General features: G+C 36.6%; 1 protein-coding gene across 1 annotated transcript in view; it reads right to left on the bottom strand.

The window, feature by feature from the left end:
- ROBO2 (roundabout guidance receptor 2) overlaps positions 1-17,456 on the bottom strand; it is a 1,536,637-nt gene extending 1,519,181 nt beyond the window's left edge. The window contains exon 1 of the mRNA XM_084801525.1: positions 17,223-17,456. The gene's annotated coding sequence lies outside the window, so the exon portion shown is untranslated. The remainder of the gene's footprint in view (positions 1-17,222) is intronic.
- Positions 17,457-25,551: the final 8,095 nt, after the last annotated feature.

Raw genomic sequence — 25,551 nt, 5'->3', positions numbered from 1 at the left:
TCATATATGTATGTGTCCAGATTCATAATGTTTGATGGTATTTTCAATTTTATATTTTTAACACATAGAAAAAAGAAACAAAAATGATACAAAATCTTGTGTCTTATTTATCCTAATGGTTGATGGTACTTCTGACCGAATTCCTAAACCCTGAGTCATAATCTCCCCATAATATTCAGTTTCTGGAATTGTGCAAACCTGAGATTATCAGAGGACTATCTGGGTCATACAGCTGTAAGCCATTAGCTTCTTGGAGACAGTACTGACACATAAGAATCATTAGAAAGTAATGAACTCATCGGAACATCAAGACTTAAAAGTTGAGTAGAGTGTAGGAAAGACAACTTACTTGTTTTAATAATAGTAGAGAATAAAGGTCAGATTATTTTCCAGTAAGTGCTATACCTGAGCACTTTCCAGTAAGTGCTATACCTCACACCTGAGGTATTAAAAACATGAAAATTGAAGGCTAAAGATGTCTCGTGAACTTTCAGGATGGAAGAAACCCTGGAACCTTAATAAAGATGAGAATTATATAAATGAAAATATCAGTGCAAATAACCTAGAAGAGAAGCGATGAAGAGAATGTAAGGTTTTCCCATCAAGATATTGCTATTGCTGCTCATACAAAAGTTTCTTAGATTAGCATGGAGAGGAGCCATTGAAGGGAAGGAAAGAAACAAAGAATGGAAAGTAAGATGTCAAACTAAGGGAGAAACACAATTTTCATGGTTCTTGCATGACACCATTTACATCAAGAATGACAACTGGAAATGGCTAAAGGGAACTATGATCCAATATCTAAGTTTTTAAATAAATGACAAGAGTGACAAGCATTCTATTGATGGCAATGCTTAAAATGAGCATGGCCAATTATGAAAGCATTTGAGTGTCAACGGAATGAATAGTGTGGTAATATGAGGAAGTAAAATTACTGTGTGATAGCTGCTGAATTTAGCTGATCATCACTTCTAAGTGTTTTAAATGTGAAGGCCATGTACCATGACTCAACTTCCTGAACCTAAAAGGTGTTCTTAAATGTTTAATGAGAAATTTCAAAATATGACCTCTCATTGACTGTTGTTTTATTTCATTTCAACTTGCTTCCAAGATTTAATCAAATGCACCAGCCTCAGGGCTTCAGAGTTATTCTGTTTCTCATAAATACCTCAATAACCAATGAACAAACTAATTCTACAATATATTCTCAGTGAAAATTAGCACTATGCCTAGGATTTAAATATACAAAGTTCATTACAGGCATTTTAATGGAGTTGGTTTTTGTTATGTTGCTTTTTCTGAGTTAGGGTCTTTCTATTTAGCCCTAAGGGATTGGGAAATTACTAATTAGACTTGACTGGCCTGGAACTCACAGAGATCTTGAATTTTGCCTACCAAGTTCTGGAATTAAAGGCAGAAAATTCTACACCTGGATAGGAAATAACATTACGAGACTTTTAGTGGGAGATTTTAGAGGATATAATTTAAATCTGAAAATAAGAAAAAATCATAAAGGTGTTAGCACTTAATATTGGTTATGATATTCTCCTATTAACTTCAGCTAGTTCTTTTTCAGATTATAGGGAAATGTTGAAGAATTAATTACTTCCTGCTGAATTTGTTATTTTTCTGAATAAAGTCCTGCTACACACAGGCTTTATGATCACTGTTTTAGGTACATTTGTTTCATTTCCTTATGAAAATTTTACAGAGGAAAGAGAAATTAAAAATCAAATATGCACTACATTCAAATATTTTCAACAAATCGTTTTTTAATTTCATCTCTGAGATTATATAAAAAAATAGATTCTTTTATACATTGCAACCTCTCTTTATTCCATTTCGTCCTTTCACTTTTCCATTGATTGTTGGTGCCTACATATATGCACATAAATGTATTTTTCCAAACATAACATGTTTTCTTAGTTTTACAAAAACATAACTAATTTAATTTTGATAAAGTTAGAAATCTTAAGCAAACCGAAGCCTTCAAACCATGTTTTTAAATTTCACGATGAGAAATTGGCATATAGCAACAGTATTTTAACTATAGTCCTCTCTGGCTAAACTACTCTCACAGTAGCACGTTCTATCTGATTCCATCTCTATGCAATTATTGACACTCCGTACTAAGCATAAATGATAAAGAGAATTATTATAGAAGGTGGAGAGTGTGTCTTCTGGACAACAGATACAATTAACTCAGCAGTAAAAGACACGCCTAGCATAACAGGCTTTAGTTTCAATCCAATTATCTGCCACTAACAATATATGTATAAATAAAAATAATTAATTAATTAATTAAATGTAGAAGTTAAAATTTTCAGTTCAAATAACCCACGACACTCTCAGCACCCCAGTTGTCATTGGGATTGTTGGTTATATAATGTCAGAAGACAATATTCCCAGACTTCCCGAGCAGAGTCTACCAGCACCTTTACACTCCCAGGATAATTACAGAACACCCCATGCAATCTTTGTTCCATCGTGCAAGCCTCGTGTAATCAGAGCAAACATTTAAGGCTTTTATTAGCTTCCCCGAAGACAACTTCTGTTAATGTTCAACCTATTTGCATAAGTATCTCTCATAAAATGAAACTGTTAATTACTCCTGAGTTCCTACTTTTCTAAGAAAAAGAAAAGATATTTGGGAAAAAATAAATTGACAATAATTTCCAGAACAGCAAGCTTAATTTTATACCTTGTAGGAAAAGGAAAGTAAGGTGAAGTATGTTACTTTCTTCCAGAAACTTAACATGAACTTGGCTTAAGGCAACATAGTTTATTTTAATGGAGACAAGAAATCCAAAGTGGGTTTATTAAGCTAAAATCGAGTTACCATCAGGTCTATAACTCCTTTGGGAGCTACAGGGGAGAATTCTTTTCCTTGCCTTTGGCTGTTTCCAGACTGTCAATGTACTTCTTGGTTTGGTCCCCTGTATTTTTCTAGGATGTTCGTCTCCTCCCAAGGCCTCCTTAGCGTCTCCTGTGAGTGCTGGTCTTTGGACAGCAGCGGTTCCTGTGTGACTGCACTACACTCACCAAGATGATTCCACCCTAAGGGACTGTAACTGTTGCTGCACTTTAAATCTCCCATTCTGTGTAACACTGTATAGTCACAGGATTTAGGACGGCTATATGAACATCCTTTAATAGACTCAGTATTTTATTACACACTAAATAAATGAGGAAAATGCAAAAGAGTGCTTGAGGCTCTGTACTGCAGTAGAATGACTTAATTTGTAATGATTTCCTTAAAAATACTTTATCAGAGATCTAGGGGAAGGGAATAGGGTGAAAGAGGGAGGCAGTATGGGGCAGAAAGATGTAAGCCAAGGGATAACAATTCGGATGTAATCTGAATAAATTATGATAAATTTTTATAAAGAAAAATACTTTATCAGGATTAGAGTCCACATTGTTAAATACAATTTTGGCTTAGTTTAAGGAACATGTTCGTCAATCCTTTTGGTTTGGCCATCCTCTATACTTGTCAGTGGATCACGCATTAAATACACAGTCTTTAAAGCAACTGCATATTCAAAGGCTTCCTGGACAGTGTAACTTGAAATAAAGTTGCTATTATTCCTTCAGATTCCACATTTCTTTGCATCTCACTCCTATGTAACACGTGTCCCAAAATCCTTGCTAAAAGCCCAGTTTCTGTTTCTTTGGTGCTTAGCATGAGTCTTTATGCCCATCACTATTTGTAGAGGACATTTTCAGTGCTTAGCCTCACTTCCTTATTTTCCCTCAGCTCCTCCCAATTCCTCTCCCCTGCACTGGTTGCCATTTACAACACCCTCATGCTCACCAGCATACTTCTGCTTCATGTTCCTAGTTATTTTCCCCATGCAATTTTTTTTTCTCTCTGCAGGACTCCAAACCTTACGCACTAGTAAGTTCACCTGCTCAGGCTATGTCTGAAGTTGGGAATTTAGTAGCTTCCCACTTCGAATCTCACTTGAATATCGCAATTAAGCAAAGCTCCCCCTCACCCCTTGAGCAAATGACAGCATGTCTGCCCCTAAAAAAAATTTTAAAATCTAAGCAATGTACAGAAGCACATTTGGGAGCACAATTGACTTTTATGTACGGAGGCCAGATGCATTTCATTCCTATGCATGCTGAGGGAAGCAAGTTCATCTCATATATCAGAATAAGCATCTGTTCCACTAAGTCGCATGGCCGGATATTCATTATGCTCAGGCAACAAAACACTTAAGGAAATAAAATCTCTCTCCAATAAAAAAAAAAAGGCACATCGAAAGACTTTCTTTTTACAAATGTGTCTTAACCAGTTAACCTCTGAACAGGAAGTACAAAGAAACAAAAACGGTTCTTGAAATACAACTTCTGCTAAGATTCATAAGCCCACTCTAGTGTAAAACTTAGGAAAAGGGACTGTTTATCATGTTTATAACCAAGCTATTTTCACCAAAAAAAAATGTGTGTTCAGAGGCTTGTATATACATTCGACATATGAATGTTGAAAGAGAAAGTATAAAGTATAGTGCATATAAATATACCCATGTTGCTAAATTCCTACTTCTTAGTATTTTAGAACAAATTAAAAGCTCATAATATTGTCCATCCCACCATGTAGGTGTCTTGTGCTTTAAGTCTAAAGCTCAATGATTATTTAAAAAGTTCAAGACAGATTCAAAGAAAATCACCATAGACAAAGAAAACTGCTGGGTTTATAAATCCATGTACTTATGTATAGTGAGAAAAAACATAACATTTTAAATATGAATACCTCACATCAGTGGCATTCTATGTAGTTATTGCATTATGTTTATGCATAGAAATACTAATGCACCATTACCATACCAGGATTTTAACCAAAGTCATTCTGACTGAACACCTACCACCGACCTAAGCCACAGCTTTCTTTTTTCACTTTATTCCTTGTTTATGTTTTAACATTACTTTTTCAATTATGCTACCAAGTAGCAGGTTTTCTTCTGGGAAATTCTTTTTTTTTTTTTTTTTTTTTTTTGTAATTTTTTTTTAACTTTTTCACTTTACATCCTGATTGTAGCACCCTTCCTCGTTGCCTCCCAATCCCACCCTTTTCCCCTCATTTCCTCTCCTTCCCTCCCTTAGTCCTCAGAAAGGGGAGCCCTCCTACTCTAACATCTAATACCCTCAACCTCATCTGGACTGCCTGCATCCTCTTCCTCTGAGTCCTGACAAGGCTGCTCTGCCAGAAAGAAGTGTGAGGAGGTAAGTTCATGTCAGAGGTAGTCCCTACTCCTCATAGTATGGGACCCACAAGGAGACTGTGCTGCCTATCAACTACATCTGAGCCGAGGATCTACGTCCATACCACGCATGGTCCTTGGTTGGTGCCTCAGTCTCTGCAACTACCTCGTCCTCTGCCTGGATTTCTTAGCTCCACTGGTTTCCTTGTGGAGCTCCTGATCCCCGCAGGTCCCTCTATCCTCCAACTCTTCCATAAGAATCCCTATGCTCCACCCTGGAGTCTGGCTATGTGTCTCAGTATCTGCTTGGTTCTCCTGCTAGCACATACCTAACCATAGTAAAGGCAATATACAGCAAGACTACAGCCAACATGAAACTACATAGAGAGAAGCTTAAATCAATTTCACTGAAATCAGAAACATGACAAAGCTGTTCACTCTCTCTGCATCTCTTTAATATAGTACTTGAAGTCCTAGCTAGGGGAGCAAGACAACTAAAGGAGATCCAAGGGATACAGATTAGAAAGGAGGGTGCCAAAGTATCATTATTTGTAGATGATATGTTAGTATACATAAGTGACCCCGAGAATTCTACCAAGAACTCCTACAGCTGATAAACACCTTCAGCAAAGTGGCTGGATACAAAATCAATTTTAAAAAATCAGCAGCCCTCCTTGATACAAAAGACAAACAGGCTGAGAAAGAAGTTAGGGAAAGAACACCCTTCACAATAGCCACAGAACCCATGAAGTATCTAAAGCATCTTTGTATATTCTTTCATACTACGTTAGTTTTTCCTGTACTTTACTTCTTTGTCCCATATTTCCACTTATATCCTTCACCCACATTGCTTCTGCTTCTGCTTTCATGACACTGTTTTCTACTATTAAGCTCTGTACTACTCTCTTAAAGTCTCTCCATTCCTAGTATAGACTGTTTTCTGATGTTCTAGCTCCTATAATACTCACTTTCATATAGATGCACAAAAAAAATAGGATTCCTAAAACATACACATATAATACATATAAATTAAATTTAAATAACATCACTATGTAATGCAGAAGACGTTATTTTAACTAGACATCATATGCTATCATATAAAACCCACATACCAAGAATGGGTTCCATATTTTTGAGTCAGTGGCCAAAGGGTGACCACAGACACCTCTGTGTCAAACATCAAGTTGGATACCCTCCACAACTTAATGGCAAAACCCTATTGCTGATAATATCACATATTTATATCATAAATTATGGAGAAATCTAGCTTTATTTAACTAACAGGAAGTTTCACCTATATTAGCTAGCAATCATAGTGCTGAAAAGTGCTAAACAAGCTACCAGAAAAGACAAGTAGTCATGCATCTCACCAAGCTACAAACATTACAATTTATAATAACGATCTGTCAGGAAGATATTTCTACAGGTGGAACAGTAGCATGGATGATATGGCAACAACCAACTATATTTTTTAAACATCTGTGGACCATTTCATGTACCCTTTTCACCTATTGTTAATGAGGTCAAGAATCTGACACTAGATTATAGGTCTGGGAGGGGGACCTACTACTGCTATCATTCTTCTAAGTGAGCAGAGCAATAAAACAACTCTTGATGACATTATTACACACATACATTAATTATACCACAGTAGAGAAGCTTCTCCTTGAAGTAGAGAGTAGAGACCCATAACTGAACAGCATGCAAAGAATGAGAGTGGTTGGAGTGTTCAGCCTTGAATCAGAGTATCTTTATCATATTCCTCCCATTAGGACTGAGAGATCTAGGTAGAAAGGGGGACTAAAGGGGTTATAGGAACAAAAGGTGATTGAGGACTCCAAGTATTTTCCACACAAAACAGGATAGATGCATATATGAACTCAGAGAGATTATAACAGTACACACATGACCTGCACAAGCTCAAGCTAGACCTAATGCCAGCATGAAAAAGGGTAACAAGGCAACCCTAGCCAAGAAGCTATTCAAAGGTGATAGCTTCTCAAAGAGGGAAATTCAACTTTCAATAAAATGATACTGCAACTACCAACCACTCCAGGACAGGCACTCAAGTTCAGAACAAGAGGCCAACACAAGTCAAACTCTATGTTTTTAATGTTCTTTTTTTTTTCTGTTTTTATTTTTAAATCAAGGGAAATCTTTTCTACTCTTATATAAAGGGTTATTCTTATTCATTTTTTCATACAACGAATTTCAATCATGTTTGCCCTTCCCCCACTCCTCTAGAGCCTTCCATATTTACACATACACAGTTACATGTGTTCTCTCTCTTTGCCCACCCATCTCTGGAGAAAAGGAAATAAACAGAGAAATAACATAACATTGAATGGAAAGGTATGTGGGAGAGTCTGAGAAGAATTGGGGAATGGGAAAGAATATTATAAAGCTATATGGTATGAAAAAAATCTCAAAAAATAAATGAAAAGGGTATTTTTTAATCTCTAAATTCATTATTCCTGTTTTTCTTTGTGTCTATGATTAGAAACGTTCATCTCACCCTTACAGTTTAAATAATATTTCAGGTGGCTTATTTTTCTTTGTATTTTGAAATGTTTACTTAATACCATGGAATTCATAGTTAAAAATGATACATTATCGGTTTTGTGATTGTAAAACAGCTGGTTACCTCAATTACATGGTCACCATTATAATGACTTGTGTTCCAAATCTGTTGTCATTTGATAAGTGAATGATAACCTTGTTCATACTATTCAGTGCCCACTGAAGCTGCATATGCTGGAAAAGTGTGGAAAAATTCAGTTATGAAAGCCAGCTCTACTTCTCTACTGCTCACTCCAGAAGGACGGGGATGAAAGCTTTATTAGGATCGGAGGTTATGAGTTGTATTCTATGCTTCCTAAAAAAATTATGCAAATCTTTAGGTTCAAAATATGAGATGTTGATCCCTGAGATGGTATGAAGCACATTTTGTGCATTATAATGTTAAAAACTTTGAAAAGTGTTTGATTGAAATTACCCATAAACTTCTACCTAATTATTATTCAATGCTAGATAGCCGATTATGAATTGCAATGAAGCTATTATACTCCATATCATTTTGATTATCACGTCTATATTAAAGATAAAATATCCTTTAGCATGTGGTCATGCATATAGTCTGATGGCTGGACATAAAATATGAAGTGTTAAGATGTTTGTTGATGCCCAGGAGCTTGCCCTGATGAAAAGAACAATAGACTACCTGAACTATGAGGAAAGACGATGCAGAATCTGTTAGATAAAATTGCCAGATTTTAAAAAATTCCTAAATTTTAGCTGCTGAAGTGTGTTTAGAAAATAAAAATTCAAGCTGGGCATGGTAGCGCACACCTTTAATCCCAGCACTTGGGAGGCAGAGGCAGGCGGATCTCTGTGAGTTCGAGGCCAACCTGTTCTACAAAGCGAGTCCAGGACAGGCAAGGCTACAATGAGAAACCCTGTTTGCAAAATCAAAAACAACTACAAAAAACCCAAACCAACCAACAAACAAACAAAAGCAAAAAACAAGCAAAAAAACAAAAAGAAAAGAAAAATTAAACAAACATGAAAATAAGAATTGTCAAGTGACATCACCAGAGTGTTCTGCAGTGTTATTATTTCCTTTTGAGCCAGGGATCCTCTGTACCCCTTGATAAATAGCAGTTCTATAAAATCCTACCTAAGTGTCATGCCACTGCTAACTCACTAGCTCTGCAGATAAATCAAGTCCTGTATTTATGAGATCCACAGCCATTCTAAAATGGGTACACACAATCTTAGAATTCACAACGCTTAAAAATGTGAGTCTAATCTGAAGTATTTTGGAATGTCATATTAAAATAAATCATTCTGAAGTAGATAGTGCTTCTTTCCAAGCATGTGGCCTCTTCAGTTTCTCCATGTGGTCCAAAAACTTTTTGAAATTCACTGATAAACTATTCTATAATTTACCTATATCACATTTCTCATATCTCCACACTCCTGTTTACAGATTCCTTGCAATTTTAAACAAACTGCTTTTGATTGATTGAAAACATATTTTACATCTGCTCCTTAAAAAAGTTGCTACTTCTTTCTAAAAACTTTACAGTAACATTCAGTAAGTTTTGTGATTTACTAGACAAAATAATAAATTATTAACAGCATCATTTGCTTCAGTTACTATCCTCAAATGTAGGGCTATGGATAATAAGTGAGAGACAGTTGGTGGCATGAGCAACAAGAGGAAGATAACCAGCCGTTATCCACTTGGAGACATGTCCACACACACGCACTCACTTCCGCAGCCGAAATAACGCCATATGTTCTCAGTAAAGTGGGTGGTAAGAGTAACAGTTGGCCTGCTAAAGAGGGCCATGTGTACAGGCAGCCTACCCCCATCCTTCTTTCTTATGATTGCTGAGAACTCAGTTGAAGGACTTGTTCTTCAGAGCAGCATGGCTGGAGAAAAAGCCTCCTCCACACTATGTTTTTCTGTAACTTAGGGTCTGGGAGCTAAAACTACACAGGCAAAGTCCCCTTTCTCAGTAGGGGTTACTGAAACATCACCAACATCCCATAGTCCAATTTCCTCTTCACTCACCACCTATATCCTTGTGGATGGATATATAAATATGGATTTCTGTCTCTTATCAAAAATGATTGTTCATGGCCAGCTTGCTTTAATTTCATGTCCTTTACCTTTAGTTAGATATTTAAAGTTTTTCTTTACCTAAATATTAAAAAAAATTAAAATAGCTCATGATTTTAGAATAATATATTAGACTTTCAAGAAAGCAAGGAGATGGTAATCTGGTAAGTAAGTATGCATATAAAACTACTGTCAAAGTTATAAAAAAAAAGTACATGTGTTCTGTAGCTATAATTGCTTTGTATTTGAACATGGATTTTCTATGCAAGTTTTACAACTTCAAATATGATTCATCTGTTGTACTGATTAAAAAATTTATTGTCTGAAGGTCAATGGTACCACTGTGATCAGATAATTTACTTTATTCTTAATGGTTTCTTTTTGACAAATGACAAAGCTTTTACGAAGGACAATGCTCCTTGCACAACAACCATAAAGCATGTCACATCCATTTACAATATAATTTTAAGAAAAATGAAGGACAAACTTGTAAGGAAGCATGAACTCAGTTGCAATAAATTAATTTGAGCAGAGCATTTCCAGTTCTTTTGGGGAACAATGGTGCGGAAGAAAGAATGCATCCATCTTACACAATGATCCTCTATAGGTTTATAGAAATATTTGATAAGGTTATATGATTATCATTAAATTTAATTCCCATGACCACATAATTGATAAGATACTATACCCTTACTATTCATATGTGAAGTGAACCAATCCTGGCTCAACTCCTGGAATCTCTTGAGATCTAGTCTCTATGGAGTTTAAAAGGAAAAAAAAAATTCTTTGTGGCTTCAGTACAGATTGTGGCATGTAAAGAGCAAAGCTTAATAAATAAGAACAACAAGATGCTTGGCAATATAAATCTAAGTACTTCAGTTGTTAACACAGATAAATAATGGTATGAATACTTAATTTGGCAGTTTGATTGTAAATATTAAGTGTTTATTTAATAAAGTTAAGCATATGTAATTGGTAAGCATCAACTGTTATCAAGGAACTTAAACATAATTATATTCAAGAAAGATCTGAGACTCTTATTATTCCCAATGCACTACAAGTCCATGAAAAGCAGCCAATCTGGAATTTTGAGGTTAAGAGAATATCAGTTGGATGGGTGGCAGATTAAACAAATACCAGTCAATCAAAGCTGTCCTTATTCTAATCTTCACATCCTGGGATGATTTTGCTTTACATGATTAAATGGACTTTAGAGATGGGATTAAGTTTAAAACCTGGAGTTACAGTGACTATACCAGGTTTTTCAGTAATGTTGTCACAAGAACTGTTAAGTAAGGTACATAAAGCAGGCCAGTGGGTAAAAGCACTGCCTGCGATGGGACTTACACCTGTCACACAAGTACAAAGGCAGATGTGGTAGGCTGAGTCATTACTCTTAGCACTCCTAATGCTTGATGGGATCTGGAGACAGGAATAGCCTCCTGATGTTCCCATAATGCATTGCAGGATTATGTCCACAGAGACAAGAACTTATAGCCTCTATAATGTCCTGTAATTCCATCTCCAGGGGATCAAGCACCTCTTTGGCCTCTGCATGCACTTGTACACACTTGTACATGCATCTCTCCTTCGTTTCTCTGTGTCTCTGTCTGCGACTGTGCTGTGTCTTTTTGTGTATGTCTGTCTTTCTATATATATATATGTCTCTCTCTGTGTCTGTGTCTCTGTGTCTGTGTCATTCTCTCTCTCTCTCTCTCTCTCTCTCTCTCTCTCTCTCTCTCTCTCACACACACACACACACACACACACACACATACACACACACACACACAAAGTAAAAAAAAGTACTATTTAAAATAAAAAATAAACTTTGTCTAGTGAGCGTGACTTTGGAATTCTGATTTTTAAAACTAAAGGCTAGTTTCAGTTCATGACAACTTGTCACACGAACAGTTTAGAACTAATACATCATCAGGTGATAAAGGCAATAAATTACATCCGAACAAATTTAAGAAACTTAAGAATAGATGGCAGGGAGTGATAGATGAAAAAGGAAGACTTGCCTTCTGATGAGTATTCTGTCTTTCTTATTTACCCTTTGAGCTGCATTTTTATAAATATCATCATTATCTAGTCAATATGAAAACACACATATATACTGAAAACTGTGTTTCTCTGTGAACCCATTTAAGCTGCCTTCAACCACTATACACCCAGTGGAGCAAACATCTGCATGAAAGGGTTCTCCTTGCTGACCAGAAATATTACATCTGAAATGAAACTTTACTAATCTATATAACAGCTAAGAGATTCAAATATTTTTTCAAGACCCACTTAGTGTTGCTTTATGAGTCTGTGTTCATCCCACACAAAGACTTTCAAATCATTTTTAAGACATGTCCAATTTTTCCTCTTCTTCAAACTAAATCATTTCTCCAGTCTCCATTATTTTTACATTAAGTGGATGAAACCCAGACATGAATTATACTACCACAAATAGAATCCTATGTAAATAGAAAGAAAAAAAAAGCTTCTCACGTAATTGCTGACAAAATGCCAGTAGAAAATTCCTGGTGGTGAAGAGGGAGAGTCCTTCTGTTGTCTCACAACGGTTTGCCTTTCTGTTGACATTGTCCTGCATCTAGTCACAATTCCCTGGTTCTACATAATAACAGCAAACATTATCAAAATCCTTTTCTTAATTTTCTTTTTATAAAACCCCAGAAGATTAGTAGATGATGGTGCAGGTGTATGAAAGGCAGGCATTGAACTGGAGCATGGAAATAATACAGAGAATATCTCTCAAAGAGCAGGGAGTAAAACAGGAAAATGTGAAGTAAGTGGTTTCATAATTGATAAACCTATTACATGTATAATTCTACCTAATATTGTACCTTTATAATTTGTGTGGGGCAGGTTGGGGTTGCATGCATTACATAGCCTATATGGAAGTCAAAGGACACTGTTAGGGAGGCCTTTCTCTCCTGCTATTATGGGATTTGGAGTCTTCAAGTTTTTTCTAGTCTTTTATCTAGTGAGTCATTTTGCCACCCAAATTTATCTCAATTTTTATTTGGTGTGAAATTGTCCACATTGCTTGACTTAGATTTTGCCATCTTATTTTCATTCTCCACACTGTTTGTTCCTCAAGGAATCTGTGGTTCAACATACATAGGCTTTTCAGTTGCATATTCTGGAGTTCAAGACATGATTCACCATGCCACTCTCCTTGCTTTGTTTGCAATGGAAAGAAATTTAGCAAGCTAAAGATAATTAGATTGTTCTTTCCAAGATCTACAATCTAAGTGGTATGCATGAAGTCCTTGCTTCAGAACCTAGCATCAAACACACATATGAGGAATAAAATTCTAGGTTGATGCTAATGTTATAGTTCCTTAAATTTTCCCTATTTTCCTTATTATTCTTAATGCCTCAAATATTTTTACACAAAGGTCTCCCACATTGACATTTCTTTAATGAAACTTATGATTGTTAACTAAAACTATATTTTACATATTTCCATATTCTTATGCATTTAATACCTTGTAATACTTCCTAATGCGCTCAATACGACTACAGAGAGGATTAGGAAATACATCTCAAACAGAGTTATATACAGGAGAACAGAGGCTGTCTAATCATCATCCTTCATCTCATGTTTTGTCTGATTTACTTATGTTAATATGATCAAGAGAAAGTGGCACTTTTTAGAAAGTTCAAATTTTCATTCAAAAGTTCCATGAAAACATTATGTATTGGGCATGGAAAAGAAAAGAAAAATCTTCACTTTACTCACAAATGTTTGTAATTCACCCTTCACCATGAGATGACCACATTTCATCCTTACATTTTTATGTAAATAGGTCAAACAATTTGAGAGGTGAGAAGTAATTATAAGCATTTTTTTAGGACCACAGAACTTTTAAAGTCTATATCTAAAACTTTTCCAATGTTATAGTCAATCCTTATAATTATTTTCTGGAACAGCCTTAACCAGATATGAAAACACACACACACACACACACACACACACACACACACACACACACACACACACACATCACATGCACACATTCACATATTAATATTGAGCTGTTGAGTTCCCTTGTTTTTATTGGGTTTCTCAGGTGCAAATTCTTTACTGTCCTCAATAATTTTCTTAGAAATTGAACTTAATTTCTCATGTTTATTCTAACCCTGTGCAGTATAAAAATCAAAAGGCACTAGCAATTTTATGTCTATGTGTATTAAAATCTTGTTTATAGATACATTTTAGCTAAGTAGTTTTAGACAAAGATGTACAACAGTCCACAATCTTTGCTGAAAACTAAAATTACATATTTGCAGTCTCTCCCTCCTTCAAATCTCAGCTAACATCTGAACGAATCACAAAGGAACAGAAAAAGGCACTTGTATATGGATTCCTTCTCAGAAACATTAAGTGGTGGCAGCATCCAAATGCCCTGCTTGGGATATTTTACAAGATCTGAAAGAAGGTAAGATCTTAAGATTCCAGAAAAAAATGTTTTAAGGCATCCTGAAAGGATTAGATCAAATGGCCAAAAGCCAGGGAACTAATTATCCTGCCTCATTTAAAAATTCCTACTCATGAGTGTGCATGGAATTCTTCAATCAGATGCAAAAATTGCACACTATAACCACATGACACTGTATTGCATTACACACTGTTAAAAATAATTTTGAACGATTTGTTATTTTAATAAATTCTAAAGCTCTTATTTGTTACTCTTGGTTAACCCCAAATCTCTTCTTTGAGCATAGAAAACACACACAACTACAATCCTTTTTAAAATCCACTAACTTCTTTACAATTATTATGGGTTCTCTTAAATTAAATATTTATTTATTTATTTGGTGTGTGTATGTCTGTTTGTGTGTGTGTGTGTGTGTGTGTGTGTGTGTGTGTGTGTGTCTGTGCACGAGTGCAGTCATATATGTGCCTGCAAAGCCAGAAGAGAGCATCATATCCCTTTGAACAGGAGTTACAGTAGCTGTGAGCCACCCAACATGGATGCTGGGAACTGAACAGCAGCACTCTTAAACATTGAGTTCCAATGCATGATATGAAATTTTAGAACACACCAACAAACACACACACACACACACACACACACACACACACACACACACACTGACAAGTTAATGACAATTAAATAAATAAAATGGCAAGTCAATTATATGGGCTTTACTTGCCTCCCTTCATAGTTAAAATAATCTCACTTTGAATCTGTTCATATTAGTTGCCTAATTGCTCACAATTGATTTATATAAACATGTTCACAGTTTAAAAACTAAAGCCATTAATTCCAGTACTTTTCTCACTAGTAGCCTGAGATTCCACACCTCCTTCCAGTGTTTCCGGCGAATCTCAGGAATAACTCCCCATGAAGCCTGGGGTTTGCTCTCACAGCAAGCTATATCTGTATTTCAAGTTCACTTTGAGTATTTTAACCACATGTAAATATGGGCTACCTTTTGATCATAAGAAAAGCATGAGCGAGCATTAGCAAAGACAAGTTCTGCGGCTGCCTTTCAATCTATGTCTTCTAAGAAGGGCACATACTGACACTTAGGGACCTAGTAACCACTTGAAGGTAGAAAACATGACTAAGAGACATGCTTCCATATGCTTGTGTTCAAATGTCTTCTTTGTCAAAAAGTAAAGTCTGTGAAATACTGAGAACATTAGAAAATGTCTTTCATGCATCATATTTATGTATCCTTCTTGTTATAGCCTGAACTATATGGGGATTGAAAATTTGGGGAAAGATCTAAGTTTGAAGTTGAATAAATTTCCACATTATAACACGGCCTTCATTTAATGCCATGTTATACAAGAGTTAATGCCCCCATGATCTAGCCCTCACCTACAATACTGAAGTGATGTTTATGTTTTCCAGAACTTCCACAAGAGTAGCAAGATGTTTCCAATGAAATATTCTACATCAAGTTCAGCTGTGGTGACAGTGGACTAAAGGAGAGGGAGCAGCAGAGTGTGGCTTTGTCATTACTAAACTCTGGATGCACCTGTGTCAGCGCGAAAAGCCTATATGTGTGGAGAAGCATCAAGTGCCCCTTCACACAGGAGAAAGTTTATTAAATACCAGAAAGATATACTAGATTTCACCTCCATAACTGGATCAAATGAGGAACTTATATACCTCACTTCTACTAAAAATTGTGGTAGCTCACCAGGAAAAATGCAACACCAACACATTGTACTGACAAGTATTCAACAAAGGGTAGCAGTAAATACTGAATTCAGAAAAATCACCGGGCTTCCTAACAGAAACAGTAACATGAGTTAAAAAATAATCAAAATACGAATCCTTATGTTCATGCTGATGAGTTATATTACTGATGCATACAAGTTAACTTTTAAATACTTGGAGAAGTCTGCTTTTCATAAATAAGCATGTTCTGCTATACACACACACACACACACACACACAGAGAGAGAGAGAGAGAGAGAGAGAGAGAGAGAGAGAGAGAGAGAGAGAGAGAGAGAGAGAAACAGGTACAAAGTAAACCTATACTGAGGCTACCCAGAAGAATTGCTGATATCAGAAGCTATTCCTAGAATATCCCCATCAATACTTTTTTTTGCCACATATTCACAGTATGATAAATTGTCTATCTTTTCACATGAACTCACCACATTTTTCATAGCCACACATTTCCAAACTGAGAAGCAATATACCTTTTCTGTAAGTCATCCTCTTCAAAGGTACGTTTTCAGCCCCCACCCCAAAGGTATCAGTTTTGGAACAGAGCAGATGTAGTGAATCAATATGGCTTTTAAGCTAAATTGCTATCACATGTGAAGCCTACCTGGGTGCCTGAAGTTCTCTTTAGTGAGCTCAAAGAAAGTACAGAAAGGAAAAGTAATAAAGAGAGAAAGAAGGAAGGAAAGATTACGAAGCTCAGGTCATTCAAAAGGCAAAGTGCACTTCTGGAGCAATATTTTCCTCTTGCTTCTTGCACCAAATACCTTATCCATGCCTTTTCAATCCTATGACTTGACTTAAAAAAATGGGCATGGAACAATATAATAGAAAGAATGGGTGGCCAAAATTATTATTTGTCATAAAAGCTCACTTATATTAGAGAGAGAGAGAGAGAGAGAGAGAGAGAGAGAGAGAGAGAGAGAGAGAGAGAGAGAGAGAGGGAGAAGCCTATCTTTGAAGACATTTTCTCATCATCCTCACTTCAGTTTGAATTTCACCCAATTTTTTCTGCCTGGAGATCAAAACTGCCCACCGCCCATCCCTTATCCACAGCTTATGTGACCACTATCAAGACCAAGTATGCCCTTGAGATCAGCAAATAAAAAGCAGCTGTGTAATGTCATCAGGTGCAAGCCCCTAGTTCAAGACCCCTAAGCATACCTGTCAGGCTTAACTCACCGGAGTCAGGTCTAGATGGCAGTCTGCTCCTACAGGGACTGACAATCTGCCTGGAAACTCAGGCAGCAGCGTCTGCCTGAATTAGGAGCGCACTGCAGCTCAACAACACCCTCAGGACCTGATGCTATGAGTGAGTCCAGATTTTGCTGCCCAGTGCACTCCTTTCTTTTCTTTCCTCTCCTCCTAGCCAGTCAGCCACTGCGCTGTCTCCTCCCGGGCGGGCGAGAGGCAGGGAGGCGGGGAGGAGCTTTCCTCCGCCCCTCTCTCAGGCTTTAGTGCGCTGTCCGTGGTGGTAGAAAGGAAGCTAGGGCTCCTCCCAGGCAGGAGGCATTCCCATGATCTGCCCCCCACCCCCACCCGCTCCAGCCCCAACCCCCAATCTGGAGTCCCAAAAGCAGAACTGCAGAAATCCTAGTTGCAGCCACTGGGAAAACGGGCTGAAGGAGAGATTCGCTGAAGATTTACAGCATCCAACATGCCTTCAATCACACATGATTGGGCAACTCTGTTTAAACCACCAGGAACCACAGGCGCTTCCCAAATATCTCCCAGGAATCTTCAAGTACCAAAAAATAAAAATAAATAAATGAGAAGTCACATTCTTCCCCGTGTTTACAGGAGTTTCTGTAAAGCAATTCTAACTTTGCTAGACTGCGAGGCTGAAAAGTTCAAGGAGTAGTGACAGGTTTTGGTTGTGCTTTGGAGTTGGGTGTGAATCAGGGAGAGTCAGATTCCTGTGGGGAGAGCAACTGATGTGCACTGAGCATCAGGGTCTTCAAGTCATGTCCTCTTTCAATTAGCTCTTACACAAATTAGTGAGGTGGTATTAGCTTCACTAATATATATATATATATTAGTGAATAATGAGGCAGTTACTCAAGGTCAAAGAGAATATGCTTCAACCCATTTCTATGAAATTGGGGGTTTTGGCACAACTCATATATTGAGTGTAATGTTTTGTAGCATCTAGAAGGCACTGACTAGTTAATCTAATAATGAGAATGAAACTGTAACAAATATGTATCAAATATACAATGAATGTGCAGAAAATGCTGAGTTTTGTGAGTGGCAAAGCATAACAAATAAGCTACTAAGTGCATGCTAACTGCTGAATATTTACAATAGCACAGCCAGCAGTCAAAATTATGGAAATCAAATAACACTCAAAACATCCTGGATCTCTGTCTAGCCACAAGTCAGTTGTATTTCCAACTCTATAAAGCTTTCTAAGAGACTGGAGTGGGAAGAGTCTTTTTGCAGTGCAAAGGGGCTTAGGAAGCCATCCCATTTATTTCAATGACAAACAATTGTTGATCAAAACCCAATTCAACTAACTTCCTATGAAAAACATATTGCATGTTAAAGCTCACAGATTAATAAAATGGTAAGAAAAGTAAAGTTTACTCAAACATAAAGATATAACAGTTAATAAAGGCACCATTTTGATTGGTTTTATACACATTATATGTGTAACTAATGCTACTCCTGCTTAACACACGAAGACTGAATTTTTATTGATTGTGGCATAATAATATCATAGTCATCTTTCAACATCCAATGTAGATGTAGCTATAAATCTTTATTTTCCTAGTTCAAGTATGTGTTTTTAGCCTTTGAATATTAATACTCTACTTGTGTTCTTTTTTTTAATAATAACACATTTTTATTGAAAATTAAAAATAATTCCTATTACATCTCATTTTCTATCCCCTCCCATGCATCCTCCCATTACTCCCTCCCTCCCACTTTCACCCCAATCCCCCTTCCCTATGACTGTGGCTGTGGGGGACCTCCTCCCCCTGAATATGGTGCTAGGGTATCAAGTCTTTTCTTGGTAGTCCACTATCCTTCCTCCGAGTGCCATTGGGTCTCCCCAACAAAGGGACATGGCCAAATATGGGGCACCAGAGATCCTGTGAAAGTCAGTCCCCAGTCTCCACTTAGCTGTGGAGAATGTTCTGTCCCTTGGCTAGATCTGGGTAGGGGTTTGATGATGACTGCCCGTTTTGTCCATAGTTGGTGCCTTAGATCAAGCAGAATCCCTGGGCTCAGATCTAGCCATCATAATGTTCTTCTTGTAGGTTTCTAGGACCCTCTGGGTCCCCCTACTTGCCTATCCTCTATATTTTCCTCATCTAGAGTCTCAATAGGATGTCCTCACCTCTATCCCCGTTTCCTGGTAGGTGCAGACTTTCATGGGACCTGTCCCTTGGGCTAGTGTCCGGTAATAAGTGAGTATATACCATTTGACTCTTTCTGCTTCTGGGTTAGCTCTACTTGTGTTCTTATATGAGATGTTTTTCTCAGATGTTTTATGGTTCTGTCCACTGAAAATTGCTCTAATCAGGAATTTAAGAATAATAGAAATGCTATGCAGATTTTTTTATTTGCAACAACCTAATTACTTCCCTTCAACTTTTATTCATACACACACGTTTCTAAGTGAGAGTTACTTTTGCCCCTAAGATTCCATAAATTATTGAGTTATTGAGCCCAAGACGAGATATTGAAGTGTTTATTAAACTTCACTTATTCATTCTTTCATTTGTTATAAAATTGTTCTAGTCTGGTTGAAAGCTTTGATATGTGCAATAGTGTTTGAACTTGCAATGGTCTGTGAAAACTCTCAGCTTTCACAGAATGCTTGCACCAAACAACTGCTTATTATTAACTTATGGAATCTGTGCAAAGTCTTCCAGGATACATGGAATATGTTAAAAATCCTTAGGAATAAATACTAGGGAAATGCATACCTGAAGTCATTAAAAAAGCAATTCCCAGGAGAATCTCTGTTGAAATAGTACATCTCATTATGGAAATAATGAAAGAAAATTAGCGACTGCTCAGTTGACCCTTTGGCTTTCTGAACTCAGCTTCCTTAAAGGCAAGACCATGTTTTCCCACACCATACACAGTGTTAATTTTGCACACAGGGTAACATTTTCATATACTTGGTTTGTTTTCTTACAAAGTTTTTGCTTGTCTAATTAATTGAATGTCTACGCAAGGAAGTGTGTTTGTCATGCTCTATCTCGGTGCTCACACACATTTCTGTGAGGCCGATTCAGCTCTAGTTCAGTATGATAGGAATTGCTTGTCCCCTTTTCTGGATAATAGTCATGTAGTGACACACTCATGCACATGGAATTGTACTTCAGCTGGCAAAGATTTGCTTTATACCAGAAGATGGAAGATAAGGGAATGAGGGGCAAAGACACTGGGAAGAATATTGAAAGGGCTGTCAGAGGATCTCATATACAGCAGATTTCTAAACATTAGACAAAGCTCAGACATCAAGGCTGAGACAACTCACTGCTGATTATATGAAATTGACCTTCTTGTGACTATGTCATGCTATTGTTTCCAAATAGGTATTCGTAACTGGGGTTTGATAGAAAATAGTAAACAGTGAGTAAATTCAAAAAAGTGTGAAAATCAATAGCATTCTAAAGATCTTAAAAATTATATTTGAATTTCTTAATGTAGATACTTATCAAAGCCTTGAAACATGACATAAAATATTAAAAAACCAACAACATCACTGTTAATTCTGCTCAATGGAGTTTTCATGCATTTTTTTTATAAAACAAGGTTAGTATGCATTTACATCTCAGATAGCAAAATACACATACAGACTCCATATGTACCAGAATGAGAGACTAGCTCCATGCAATGGGAGTGATCTGTCACCAATATATTCCATAGCATACTTTATATCTTCCTCACCTATGTTGTAAATTTCTCACACAGAAGAGTGTTGCAAATATAATTGGCAGAAACACTGGCACATCTTTAGACCACTGCATTGCTTATCAAAATTGACTGTGCATTTATATTATTTATATATGACAAATTCATCTAAAGAACTACTATACACAAGAGTTAGAATCATCCCGAATGCAAGACTACTTAAAGGAGTGACAGAGAACTGGACTGTAATGCCACAGATGCAAAGAAGGGTTCTCAGCATAAGGAGCCATTTCACTCTCAAGTAAGGGAAGCAAGCCTGGTGAGGCTGTTCAGAAATGGGATTAAGATCCCTTTTCCTTTGAGGGATATCAGGCCTCTCCACCAAGAGGAGGTGGTCAAATATGGGGCACCAGAATTCATGTCCTCGCTCTCCACATAACTGTGGAGAATGTCCTGTCCGTTGGCTAGATCAGAGTAGGGGGTCGATGTTTACTACGTGTATTGTCCTTGGTTACTGCCATAGTTTGAGCAGAACCCTCTGGGCTCCAATACCAAGATGAGACTTGATAGTCTATGACCATATAATGGGGGAGGAGGTCCCCCTCCATCACAGACCTAGGGAAGGGAATAGGGTGAAAGCAGGAGTGAGGAGGGCACGGGAGGATGCAAGTGATGGGATAACAATTGAGTGGTAATCTGAATAAATTAATAAAATAAAATAAATTTTAAAAAATTTTTAAAAGATCCCTTTTCCTCAGAATATCTGTAAAAATGAGGAAAACTATGTGCCTGTTTCGTAGTTTCTAGTGAACCTTAACTGTAGCTATGTAAATGAAGCACACAAAATGGATTCTACTAAATCTTGGGTGTATTTGTTCACCCTTTCCTATGAGGAAAAAGAACATATAAATGTAGGAGGAAGACATGAAACAGGCAGAGGTCCACGAACTGTTGTGGCAAGCTGGTAGGAGAAGGCAATTTAACGTTACTTCTAGGTCTTTTGGGGGATAATTCCCTCTGCACCCCAAGCTCCCCTTGTACTCTGGCTAGATAATGTTGAATATTTCTCAATTTGTCATACACATTATGGTGATTTCTATAGATCTCCCCACCTCTTACAAAAGTAAGCTTGGAGTGTGACTATTTTTATAAAATATATGGATGGATTTTATTCATTATTCTATATATGCATTTTAATTTGAAGTAAAATATAAAAAAGACATGAAAATGCCTATATCTATATAACTCAATATGGGCTACAATTTTAAAGATACAGATCAAATTTATTTCTGTCTTTTGCAGTATGTAGGTGTCTACAAATATTCAATGTTTTTGAATAACTAAACATGGGAAGATTTCTTTGCTGAGTGTAATAAAAATAATTTCATTATTGGATAAAGGGTGTATTGTAAAGAGGCAGAAGTTAGTGTCCAGCTGAATTTGAAGCACTTTGGTAATTTCCGCTTTTGGTGAGTCTGTACATAAACTGCACCAAGTGTGGACAATGTGGACCAGGAGCATTGGCGTCACTTGAACTTTCTTATAAATCAGTCCATGTGAGCCAAAATTAGCATTTTTGACAAGAGTCCAAGGGACTGTATATACATTCGAGTTTAAAAGCCATCTTTTAAGTCTGTCTTTGCCCTAATCACATCCTCAATGTAAGAAAAGACCATAATTATGATAATATATAAATATTGTAACTGACAATTCAAGCCTTTTATGATATACCTGACTCTAAGTTCTCTGCCGTCACTTGTCATAATTCTATGAAGGTGAATCACTTTCATCTTCCAAACTAAGACTCCAAAATATGTTCCTGTCTCAAGGTCACGAAGAGAATGAATTGTAGATTGCATCTGTACACTCTGGGGTCCTCCTTGAGAAGACCAAGTTTGTTATCACTCCTACTTATTACACTTCCTGCCATTTCCTGAATGTGGTTTCCTTTTTAATTCATTAATGTCACTTTACATGACCAAATTTTTCAGTCTCTCCAGTAATTTTTAGAACACAGTCTATTACTGATTAGTAGTCACAATACAAAATATCATTCCTCAGAAATTGTGATGAGAAAGCTACAAAATTCAAATGCGAAGAGAGGAAATGTCTTTCTAAATATTACCACAAAGCACTTAGTATAAAAGGAAGGTAATTTTCTTCTACTTGGGATTTTTCAGTTTGCACTTCTCAAATGGAATAAGATTATTAAGATGCCAAAAGGATCCCATAAAAAATGACACAAGGAACAAGTATTTCTGTATAATAAAGAAGGAGCATAAACATGTCATATGAATGACATCTATAAAATCATGGATGTACAATTTTGTACATAGTATTAATTTGCAGTTTGCAATATGATCACAAAGAAGTGTCTGGACAATTGACTGTGCACTGCATCATAATAAATCACCACATTAGGCTTAGAGTTATGTAAAGATTTATGGTCCACAAAAATCTACTAGATGCTCTTATTCAGGGTTAAGAACATGTTTCTTTAGATAGATGATAGATGATATATAGACATAGATGGATAGATAGACAAACAGATTAGATAGATAGATAGATAGATAGATAGATAGATAGATAATGTTCTTGTATTCCACCCATAAATTATGCACTCATATGTGTTTCTGTCTGTGGTGTGTGTATGTGTGTGTGAATGTGTGTGTGTGAGTGTGAGTGAGCGTGTGTGTGTGTGTGTGTGTGTGTGTGTGTGTGTGTGTGTGATGTATTCCTACTAGAAAGTCACATTTGGAAAGTTCTTATGATGAACGTATTAATAATTAGTAGTTTTATAAAGATGGAAAGGAATAAAAATTGATGTTTTAAAAGCCAGACTGGCTTTTAAATACACAAAATGTGATCTTGATTTTTATATTAATTCTTGAAAAAAAAGTGTTTTTCCCCTTCTTGTACTGTTTTCCCCTGGGCAAAGTGTGATGTTCCGTCTTTAACCATAGCAACTAGAACAAATTCCCTCACTTGCTTGATTTGTAGCCATCTGAGGAAACCAAATTCTCTGAAGAAACTGAGAAAATGTGCAGCATAATTCCATATATGAAAAATGTTATTTACAACTTGTAAGATATACTCAACAATGTTAAATGTGCAGCATAAATGTTGAATGCCAAAACTTTCTTATTAGAGATAAGTAATATGTGATTTAGAAATATCCATATAACTCATAGCTAGCATCAGGTTATAAAGCTAGCCATACTGCGGCAGATTAACTAATTTTTCACTATAGCATCTATAGAATCATTCTTTTAAAATGTACTAATATATTTCAATTCTACAGTAGGGACCCAGTCTACAACAAAGGATCTAATTTTTTGTGACCCCTTCACAATTCTACATTATTAGCATCCTAAAGATACAGGAAAGGCTCAATTATCAGGACTCAGAATAATATTTGATGCTATATGTGGAATGTGCATTTAAAAATATCTATGATTGGAAACATCAAAATCTAAAACAAATGCCATTTTAAAAATTCATATTTAAAATTCTATGATATAAACAAGTAACTTTATATTACAGAAGCAGAAAGACTCAAATGGTATATACTCACTTATATCTGCATATTAGCCCAAGGGGCATGTCCCACGAAAGCCTTCACTTACCAGGAAACTGAGACAGAGGGGAGGACATTCTAGTGGGACTCTCCCATGAGAGAAGCATGGGAGAATGGCAAAGTAGAAGGATCCAGAGGGTCCTAGAAACCTACAAGTAGAACATTATGATAGGCAGATTTGGGCTCAGGGGTCCCGCTCAAACTAAGGCACCAGCCAAGGACAATATAGGCGGTAAACCTTAAACCCCTACCCAGATCTAGCCAATGGACAGAACACTCTCCACAGTAGAGTGGAGAGTGGGATATGACTTTCTCACGTACTCTGGTGCCTCACCTTTGACCATTTTCCCTGGAGGGGGAGACCTGGTGGCACTCAGAGGAAGGACAGCAGGTTACCAAGAAGAGACTTGATACCTTATGAACATATACAGGAGGAGGTAATCCCCCTCAGAAATAGTCATAGGGGAGGGGAATAAGGGGAAAATGGGAGGGAGGGAAGAATGGGAGGATACAAGGGATGGGGTAACCATTGAGATGTAACAAAAATAAATTAATAAAAGAGAAAAAATAAATATTTAAAAATATATTATAGTAGCTTTCAAATTTAAGATTAAAAACAAATGATTTTCAGTCATGTAAAATATTAATATCTCCAGACAATAAATGTCATTATCCTTAGAATATCCTACAAGGATTCCTATTCTCAATACAGAACTTGGCCATGAAAGTACCTCTGACTTTACAGTAATCAGGACACTACATGTTTTTAAAGCTTTTACAAAAGGTAGAAATATTTTATTATATTTTCAGCAATGTGTTATGATGTTATTTCTTACCTATTGGGCAAACGAAAAGCCCCCGTATTTTTTCCATAGGTGACAACATTGAATAAATACGGAGGAAAAGGATAAGCTCCACACATGTGGTAATGGGTTCTGTTTTCAGGACCATGATCTCTAAGCAGGTATTTGCTAATCATGTTGTTATGTGCTTTTCACTGATAGCTGTCAGAATGGGAAGGCATACTGCACAAAACCAATCTTTGCTTTTCTTGTGGACATC

The sequence above is a fragment of the Acomys minous genome, assembly GCF_964271855.1.
Source record: "Acomys minous genome assembly, chromosome: 11".
Lineage (NCBI taxonomy): Eukaryota > Metazoa > Chordata > Mammalia > Rodentia > Muridae > Acomys > Acomys minous.
Note: the sequence above shows the minus strand (reverse complement) of the source record. Positions and strands in the feature narration are given on the sequence as shown.